Source organism: Rhagoletis zephyria, unplaced genomic scaffold (assembly GCF_001687245.7).
Source record: "Rhagoletis zephyria isolate East Lansing unplaced genomic scaffold, Rhagoletis_zephyria_1.1 Rzeph_scaffold_02933, whole genome shotgun sequence".
Classification (NCBI taxonomy): Eukaryota; Metazoa; Arthropoda; class Insecta; order Diptera; family Tephritidae; genus Rhagoletis; species Rhagoletis zephyria.
In genome coordinates this window covers 30,792-41,211 of record NW_016160017.1, presented here as the reverse complement: position 1 = coordinate 41,211, position 10,420 = coordinate 30,792, and the positions used below count along the sequence as shown (strand labels likewise).

The window sequence follows — 10,420 nt, the reverse complement described above, 5'->3', positions numbered from 1 at the left end:
CATAGCTTTCCAACTGATATTTACCAGCTGATTGGTTCACTGATCAATACATCGTTTTCAAAACCGTTTTTGCTTTTTTGCTTCTAAAACCTAAAAATAAATATAATTTTAAACATGTCGTGTATTTACACCAATAGCCACGTTAAAAGCGACTCCTATGTGTCATGCTGGCTCTGCGATGGGATTGCCCATATAAAATGTGCTGGTTTGAGCGGTAGAGTAGTAGACGCTATTAACGAGGGTAAGGGTCTTCGTTGGTCTTGTCAAAAATGTAAATCAACCGATGTTGATTTATTTAAATTCTTCAGGCAGTCCAGAAATGGTTTTTCTGAGATCGGGAAGGATCTGTCGGCGCTTGTTGAGAAATTTAAGCATTACGAAAAAATGTTTAGGTCTTTCACTTGTCTCGACAACCCTCCACACTCTGAGGATAGCCGAGAAAATAAAGGTGGGCATGTTATTAGTCCACCTAAAAAGACAGGTCTACTTCTAAAAATAGTCAAACCGTTGATTTAACAGTGTTGCCATCAACATCTCAAGCTCCACTGTCTAACTTAGTTCCTCCGAATAATTCGGAGCCCCGCACATCAGACATCATTACCAAAAAGTTGGTTGTAATTCCTCCGAGAAAACGAATCATTCCGTGGTTTATGTCAAGATTTTAACTGTCATTCCAGCACGTTTGACGTATCGGACTCGATTTTTACTATAAAGAAAACTATTATTTCCACTCTCAATAATTGAAATACTATCTTTAGCATATCCAATCAGCTGATGAAATTGATTCTGTAGCTGATTAGTTTTAGATCTCGACACTTAACAAACTCCTGTTTCCACTACCATAAAAAAGTGAATTCATTGTCTATTGTGTATATCAGTGGGATCCTCTTCATATATTTAATTGAATTAAAAAAAAACCCCCCATTTCAGCACTACCACACTACTTTTCCTACTACCTTATCACAAAAGGGGATAAAATGGTTACCCGCTCTCTCTTTCCTTCTCAAATGCAACCTTACAAGGCAGTCGATTGACACAAATATCAATATTTATCCAACCTTGTATTATTGAATCATGACTCTCATCGTTCCAGCCAAGTGTGAGTAAGCATAACCCAGTTTCTGAAAGCGTAATATTATGTTCGCGTTGAGCCATTCACTCAAGTTTAAGGGCCATTTTGGAGTTTAACGCTAAACTCTGCTCTTAAACTCGGAGTTTACCATATAAACAATTTTCGTTAAAATCTCCTTAAACATCACTTTTATTTGGAGTTTATGGGAATGCAACGCTTTTTCTGACTGAATTTTGTTTGTGTCTTTGATAATCCAAACCTGCAACCAAAATGCCGACAGTTAGCTTGTCCCCGTACTGCAGGATTTAATCAGAAATAGTCCGAGGTCGTTCCGTGCACATAAGTCTAGAATATCAACAATCTAACTATGCAAAAATGAAAAATGTGGCTCAATACAACTTTTTGTACTAATTGCAACCCTACCAAAATTATCTGGCGGAAGAAAAACATAAAGAATATATCAATGGTTAAAGTTAAATTTTGATTTTTTGTTAATATTAATATCTTCAGAACAAACATAACCTATTAACCCTTCGGAGGGCGCGCCACGGCAAATTAGCCGCAAAAAATTTAATTAGTGGTTTTTAAATACTAATTGTATTTGCCGGCTACTGCCACTTAGTGGCTTTGTAGGTTTTGAGATGCAGAATGGTTCACAATTAGCTGTTGCTTGCTGCGTTATATCGTTCTGTTAATATTTGTGTATTTGAAAGTTGGTGTCTCCTATATGTGGCTGAATTGCCGCGTCGCGCCCTTCCGTGTACCAAACAAATTTGAATGTAACTCGCAAAATTTTTTTTTTAAATAGTTGGAAAAGTGAGTTTGTGATAAGGGTCTAAATCAAAATTGTTATTTGGAAAGTATTTTGTTATGTGTAATTTTAAAATTATACTTTGCGTACACATTATTGTAACTATCAGGGGCGCACCCAGGAATATATTTTAGGGGGGTTTTATATTTCTGAAAATATATCACCGGAAAATACTGAAAATTTGCTTCAGGTAATACCCTCTTTAAAATACATTTATGCAAGCTTTATGTACAGTACGTAATAAATAAATAAACGTTTTAAATTCATAAACTGCACTTTATTTACAGATTAACAGAACTCAAACGCTTTTAACCGACTTCAAAAAAAAGGGAGGTTATCATCTCGCCGGAATACATAACTTTGGACCACGTGAACCGTTTTCAATAATCCTTTCTTTATTAGAAAGATAATACCTCAAGGTTCGTCCCGTAATTTGTTTTAGAGATCCGATGATTGGATCATGAAGAAATTAACGGTACCCCTAAATTTGAATATGAGAATTGAAGTCGGTTGTGTTCTTTCCTTAAAAACTACTTGTTTAATAAAAAGTTCTATAAACTCAAGATGCGCTCAACTTTCAAAAGTACCTAATAAAAAATTTTAAAAAGTCAGTAAAAATAAATTTATTGATTCCATGAATTTTTGCACTTCTATGTTCATTTTTTCGATTTCTGGTTTTCGATAGAGATGGTGATTTTTCACGATTGCTAAATTTTTTTAATATTTCAAATACCGAAAAAATTAACTGAACTCTCAAGAAAAACGATAAATTCATATAAAACGACGGACGAGAAATGGAAAAGAAATTTTCTTCTACCAAAATTTCTTAAATCAGTTTGCAGCTCTCAAGAAAAAAAATGCTCGTATATTTATTCCCTCATGAAAATTTACAGCAAAAGCAAAGCGCTTTTTCAAGCAACAGAAATTATAATAAATATTTCTTATAATTTCCTCGAGAGCTGGATTCTTAGCTTTAAGATCAGATTGTATTTGAGGTTATTAGCTTTAGGGGGGGTTTGAACCCCAAAACCCACCCCTTGTGTGCGCTAATGGTAACTATCATGTCATTTTCTTAGGTTTTACAGAAAAAAGGATGTTTTTAAACTTATATAGAAGCGAACCAGGAATATGTACCAAGAATAATAAAACAAAAATTTGTTGTATTAATTGTAACACAATGTTTGCAAAAAACATTGCAAGCATATTTCACAATGTGTAGAATGTACCAAAACCACTGTTAATGATGACGGATAAAAATTTAAAAAATAAATGCTTATAATATGTTTCGGTATAAACACAAATTATTCAATGTTTTATTTAAATGATTTTTCGACATAAATAAAAAAACTGCAGTCAACCTTTGAAATGGACCTTGTGGTTAAATTGCCGCGACGCTCCCCCTCGTTTAACTTTCAAAGCGCGCCCTCCGAAGGGTTAAAAAACGAATGACGTCAAAATAAAGGTAATTAGGGGTCGTTCACTTGGTGTACAAAACTTTCTCCTTTTTAATATTTTTAAGCCAGAAATACATTATAATTAAAAAATATATATATTTTTTAAACGGCGTTTATTTCAAATTTTTTTTAAAAAGGGTTATACTGTATACACCGCGTAAAAGGTATTTAAATTATCTTTAAGATAGCATCAATACTTTTATGATCGGTCAAATACTTTCCCAGATATTATAAATATAAAAAATATAAAAGTTCAACTTTACCCTCTTTTATTGGATTTGGTTTTTATATGTGCCAAATAATCTTGTCATGGTTGAAATCAGCATGAGAAGTTCCATCGAGTCACATTTTTTTTTTGCTTTTTTTTTGCTAAATGGCTGGTATTCTACAAAGCGGCTACTTCGGACTATTTCTGTCTACACCCTGGAGTACGGGAACAGGCTAAATGTGAATAAGAAAAAGTAAACAAATAAATGTCAAATTACACTCTGAGTTTCTTAAACACCCCAATGCGAACACTTGACAGTTGTTCATAAACTCAAAACGTTAAACTCGAGTTTATGGTTCCACGTGAATATAGTATAAGTAAACTCCCGATCAACAGCAAGACGCGTAGAGTATTTACTTTGACTTTTGCAACTACCGCGCGTAAAAAGCATTTGCAAGTAGTGTACACTTTTTGTAGTACTTTAGTATTTTTGAAGGAAACATACATTTGTGGTATCTGAAATTCAGATGGGCCTGGGTAACGGCGCAAATTTTTTGGAGCTGACACACTAACTCCAGCGCCACTGCCGGAATCAGAAAAATGTGTTGACACAATTGCGCCTCTTCAGGCTAAAGCGCATTTCATTTTGCTTATTTCTGCGCCAATGCGAATTTATACAAGGTAGTACGGTTGAGCAAAAAAAAAATACAACAAATTATACGCACAATGACGGCAAGAAGTACCCAAAAATACAACAAACACATCATTTTCACATTCAGAAGGACTTGGGCGAATTCTAGCAACACCAACTTGTATAAATTCGCCTTGTGCTGCACATTTTATAAGTGACTAGCAGACCCGGCGAACTTCGTCCCGCCCAAAATTATTATATATTTTATTGAAACTTTTTGGTCCAACATTTTCACCAACAATTCACGTTTACGATTTTCATTGGCACATTCGTCTGCTAAGAATATGGTTTGGTGGTCATTTGCCGCTTTAAATAACCTAAGGAAAGTGTTATATCCGTGAAGAAGTTCTTGAAATTCTCCAGTTGTGCGGCATTTCATAGCACGGTTATTCGCAAAGCGAAATACATTTTTTCCTCTTCACTCCCTGGCGGCAACAATGACCCGGTTCTATAGTGAATGTCCTAGAAGCTTTACAGTATAGTTGGTGGCAATTTCAAAATGGGTGCGGATCATTGTGCTACAGAAATGCAATATACATCTACTTATTTCACACGAAATACCTTAAAATTTTGAATAATAATATTGGAAAATCACATCTATTGGGCCAATCGCAACGCAGGAGCGTTCGATATACTCAACGGTGCAACAGCTCGATTTAATCTGACCTTCACGGCCCTTTTCTCACTTGGCTATTTTTAGTAATAACTTGACTTCAGCACCACTTGGCAGCACGTTTTTGCAATAGTATTGCATACATAGTTAAAACATTAGCCAAATCGGATCATAAATAAGATTTTTAGTAATAACTCAACTAAAGCGCCAACTGTCGGATTAAATTGTGAAACTAAACCATAAAGAGACCCACTCAAATACACAAAAAGTTTCGTTAAAATCCGTACAACCATTTAGGAGGATTTCACTCACAAACACACCTACAGAAGAATAAAAAAATTCATTCAAAGATAGCTAAAGGTCGGTAGGTTTGTAGGCCTCACACCCCTTTTCAAATAGCCCAAATTTTCTCCATGAGTATGGGCTTGATTTCAACTATATACATATCTCCATACGAAGTTCCAGTACTGTACCATGAATACTTTCAGAGATATGCAGTATAAAAATTCGATTTATATGGGAGGAGCCACGCCCCCCTTTCCAAGAGCTGCCCTCTTTCTTCATGAGTATGCGATTGATTTCGTATATCTCCATACCAAGTTCCAGAACTCTACCATGAACATTTCCAGAGACACGTAGTATGAAAAATTTGGTTTGTATGGGAGATGCCACACCCCTTTTTACAACAGCTTACATTTTTCTCCAAGGGTATGCGATTGATTTCCTATATCTCCATACCAAGTTCCAGAACTCTACCATGCACACTTTCAGAGATATGTAGCATGAGAAATTCGGTTGGTATGGGAGGTGCCACGCCCCCTTTACATATTGATTTTTTTTAGCCTAAAACCATCCTTGGGGCACGTGCGGCAGGTGGCAGTTTCAAAAAAATCGGTTCAGCCGCTCTCGAGCCTTGCGAAAACTAAAAAGCGGCTTTCAAAATATATATTAGTTGAGATAAATTATATATTATAATTATATTTTGACAGTATCCGTTGTTTCTGATTGGCGCAAAAATATCTTGCTTAGTGACGAATTCGCCCCTTGATATGGTGGTTGCTCAAAGCTATTTATATTCGAAATTGCATGAAAACTGGAAAACAGGAATCTATAAGCTTATCCAGGTAAAAAGCTACCTAACTACCGAATTTTAAGCAAATCGGACCATAAATTCGATTTCTTCGAATAGACCGGTCCCTGGTCCACTTCTCAGAAAAAATGGATCATGTATGCTAATATGTGCTAAAAAGCTATCTACTTACCGAATTTTAAGCAAATCGGACCATAAATTCGATTTCTTCGAATAGACCGGTCCCTGGTCCACTTCTCAGAAAAAATGGATCATGTATGCTAATATGTGCTAAAAAGCTATCTACTTACCGAATTTTAAGCAAATCGGACCGTAAATACGATTTTTTCAATAGATCGGTCCCTGGTCCACTTATCAGAAAAAATAAATCATGTATGCTAATATGTGCTAAAAAGCTACCTACGTACCGAATTTTAAGCAAATCGGACCGTAAATACGATTTTTTCGAATAGATCGGTACCTGGTCCCCTTCTCGGAAAAATAAATCATATATGCTAATATATGCTAAAAAGCTACCTGCGTACCGAATTTTAAGCAAATCGGACCGTAAATACGGATTTTAGAAATATCTCGACTTCAGCGCCACCTATCGACATTAGTTTTGTTCTATAACACTCCCAGTGATTATATGCACCTACCGTAAAAATTTCATGAAAATCGGTTGGGTACTTTTGACGCCTATAAAGGACATACAGACAAACATTAATTTTTATATAGTATATAGATATTTCTCTTTTGTGTGTTCTTTGCTGGTTCTTGCGACACCCGGTGTTATCAGTATTCCGGTGTTGCTGGCGCCATTGCTTTACAGAGTTTTGAAAATCGGTATCAGCGTCCGAAACTCACCTCTCGGTATCAGCGCAATGGCGCGGCGCCGCACTGTGTAACCCACGCCTCATCTGAATAAAACTAAAGACAGGAATGTAGTGGAGCGATGAAGAGAGTGACTGCAGAAAAACCAAGTTGTGCGGAACCGGACCGATTCTTATAGCCCAGTTATGCATACTTAGCTTAGCATGAGAGTTGTCACATAAGAATCTGTTAAACGGACTTTGCGTGTAAGCAGTTACCCAACGCATAGCACTTAACATGTAGAATTCTGTTGGGTTTTGATTTTTACGTAAAAATGGTATAGCAGTGCAAGTATGCATAACTGGGCTATTATACATCCGTGCGGTTCGGCTTTCGCTACTTGATTATTGTGCCACCCTCCGCTCGTTAGGCTTGCCACGCTGTCGCTCATTTACCAAGCTTGCCATCTCTAGATGACAGCTCGGTCATTCCTCAGTATCGTAGTCGTCATCCACTAGAGTGTGGGCACACCATGGTTTCATGTTGTTGATCGTAAATACACCTGCGCCCCGCTTACGCTACTTAATATTTTAAAGAAAAGCTTTGAGATAATCACTTTCTGAAAGAACTTGATGCTATGAATTGCTTGCATTTGGCGTGCGCTTCTTTGCCGTTGAGGACTTCGTGGTCGATATCAACCACCCGATATATCGAGCCCTAACCGCCAAAAGGGCGTAAGCGACAAAATGTTCGGTTTTCCGTTTTTGAGAGAAATCTATTACTTACACCATATGCACCAGTTGTAACGAAGTACAGTTACAAAGTTATAGCGAAAGCAATTTTGCTTTAAGGGCTTAATTGTACTCTGTTAAGCCTTTTTCGCCGTGAAAAATTTTTCATTGCAGAGGGGAATTGTTACATTGAGTGAAAGTTTTAAAGTGCCTCTATTTTACCAGCTTTTATTTCACTTGCGTACGTATGTATGTTTGCTAGGGGCGAATCTTGCAATAAATTTTCGATCAACTTCCCGATGGCCTAGAGACTTGAAACTTCACAGTTGGCTCAGAACCCGATGACAATGCAATAAGAAGGATGACTTAAGGCGATAGGCGGCGCAGTATTTATAGTCCGATTTGGTTCATATTTAGAACGTATATTAACTACATGAAAAGGAATAACTCCACTAAAAATTTTGCCGATAGGTGGCGCATGAGTCTGGTAAACCAGTCTTTTTGGTCCGATTACGTTCATATTTAGAAAGCTTGACTTAAAAATTATTGATTTTACAATTAACTTATTCCTTCCAAATAGGGACCATTTACAAAAAAAGGTAAATACATACATTTTTGGTAGATTAAGACCTTTAATCAAAACGATACAAATATAATACATGTATATGGTGTTAAAATACTTGCTTATTGCAGAGCTTAACTAAAGGCGCACTTGTCCCATACAGCGGCACCGATTCTTCTGAAGAGTTAGCAGAAGAGGAAAGCTCTGTGTCCGTTTCTTAAAATATTGCACTCCAGTAAGGCAAAAAAGGCTCATCCTCTGCCGTTTGATGCTTTGTCAGGGGAGATGGTTGCCCTGTAAAGCAGAAGGTTACTTAAAATGATAATATTATGAAATGCGTAAGCCCGATAAGGATAAGTAGGTAAAACATGCATTTTTACAGGCTTGAGTGTAGGGTGGCCAGATGCGCTGATTTAATCAGTACCAGTGTTGCCGCGAATCATTTTTATTGGTAGCCAAATTCCTTTAAAAAAAGGGCTAAAAAAGAGCTAAAAAAAGTCGTTGTGGCTAAAAATGGTAGCTGCAATTTTTTACTTACATAAACATATAAAAGCATACACGCAAACATTTCAAATAAGCAATGGTATGAAAAACAATGAACTCTGGAAAAAAAGCAAATATTTTTCCAACCAACAACCGTTTTGTATTTAAGGGAAAATATAAGACACCAGCTTGCTGGCTCCATCAAGTGATTTTACCATCATGCTCGAAGCATTTAACCTACCAGCATGCTGCTACAATATTCATTTCTTTACAAACGAGGTCGAGGAAAGATCGAAATGATTAGAGCCGAAATTTCATAATTTTTCTACCATTTTGTTAAACATTGTTTTTTTTTTTTTTAATTCACAACTATATTCAACAATTTTTATGAGCTCGAGGCCGTACTATGTGCAAACTTATTGTGGAAAAGCAACAATAATTTGAAAAAATGGTAGAAGTGATAGCTATTACGGAAATCACCACATTTCCTCATCAGACTTCTTTAATTCACAACTGCAATATCAGGAACTTACTCCTCCACACACACGGCGTTGACTCATATAGTGCAAGAAATTTCCGCCAAAATAATTTTTACTTAGAAAATTTAGCTAATTTCGCCACTCACGACACCAGCATGCTGGTTTTAGAAGTCCCACCAGCAGCTGGTACAATCACATCACAAGAACATACACGGTCAATCGACTTGATGGGCCATTTAACAAATTAAGCATACTAAGGACTGTAAACTTATCTATTTTAAACTATAGTTAAACCGTTAATAGATAAGATAACAACCCTAACACTTTTACAGTATGTATGTATGAAAACGTAAAAAAAAATTTAAAAATTAAAAATTCATCTCTTACATAAATGAAAAAAAATAGATCAAAATAGATCGAAAGATNTTTTTACTTAGAAAATTTAGCTAATTTCGCCACTCACGACACCAGCATGCTGGTTTTAGAAGTCCCACCAGCAGCTGGTACAATCACATCACAAGAACATACACGGTCAATCGACTTGATGGGCCATTTAACAAATTAAGCATACTAAGGACTGTAAACTTATCTATTTTAAACTATAGTTAAACCGTTAATAGATAAGATAACAACCCTAACACTTTTACAGTATGTATGTATGAAAACGTAAAAAAAAATTTAAAAATTAAAAATTCATCTCTTACATAAATGAAAAAAAATAGATCAAAATAGATCGAAAGATCTAGGGGCAATTTTAAATTTATATGGCCAAAAAAAGTATGTGGTAGCTAAATCTAGCCACCAAAGGGCTAAAACGGCAACACTGATCAGTACATGTGCTGATTTTTTTCTATTGTACTGATTTTTAAGAGCCCGAAATCAGTACGCAAAATCTACTGATCTTTTGAGTTTGTACTGATTTTGTACTGATTTTTACATTTAATAAATACTTTTGTAAATTGGTGTAATTGATATTTACTTGAGGTTTACATATTCAAAACAATGGTTTTTGACAACTCATATGTACATGTGAGCAGATTGAAAGCATTAATTAAATTTAAACCATTATTAAAAAGGTGTCAGCTTGCAATTGTTTCGTTTCCTAGGAGTTCGCAAAATAACAAACTGCTTGGATTCAACCCAACCCGATTTGCAATCACGATTTGCAGGTTTTACAGGATTTACAGGAAAAGCTGGTTTCGCCATTAATAAATCTTATGAAAGGTGGTGGTGAGTTAATCATATATTAAGTACACTGAGAAGATGACAATAAGAGATAATCTTTTGATTATAATTAAACATCCACTGAGAAATCGGCTGTCAGTATTTCAAACTTAAGACGACTACTGCTTCGGTGCAATGCAAGTTCTAACAAGTAAGAGCAGCGCTGTCTTCGGGTATGCCGAAGGCTTCATACCTTTCATGAACATCTGA

General features: G+C 36.0%; 1 long non-coding RNA gene across 1 annotated transcript in view; it reads right to left on the bottom strand.

Annotated features, from left to right (window-relative positions):
- The window catches only part of LOC108368045 (uncharacterized), a 12,468-nt gene extending 4,115 nt beyond the window's left edge, over nucleotides 1-8,353 (bottom strand). The window contains exon 1 of the long non-coding RNA XR_001848325.1: nucleotides 8,143-8,353. This is a non-coding gene — a long non-coding RNA (uncharacterized LOC108368045). The remainder of the gene's footprint in view (nucleotides 1-8,142) is intronic.
- Nucleotides 8,354-10,420: the final 2,067 nt, after the last annotated feature.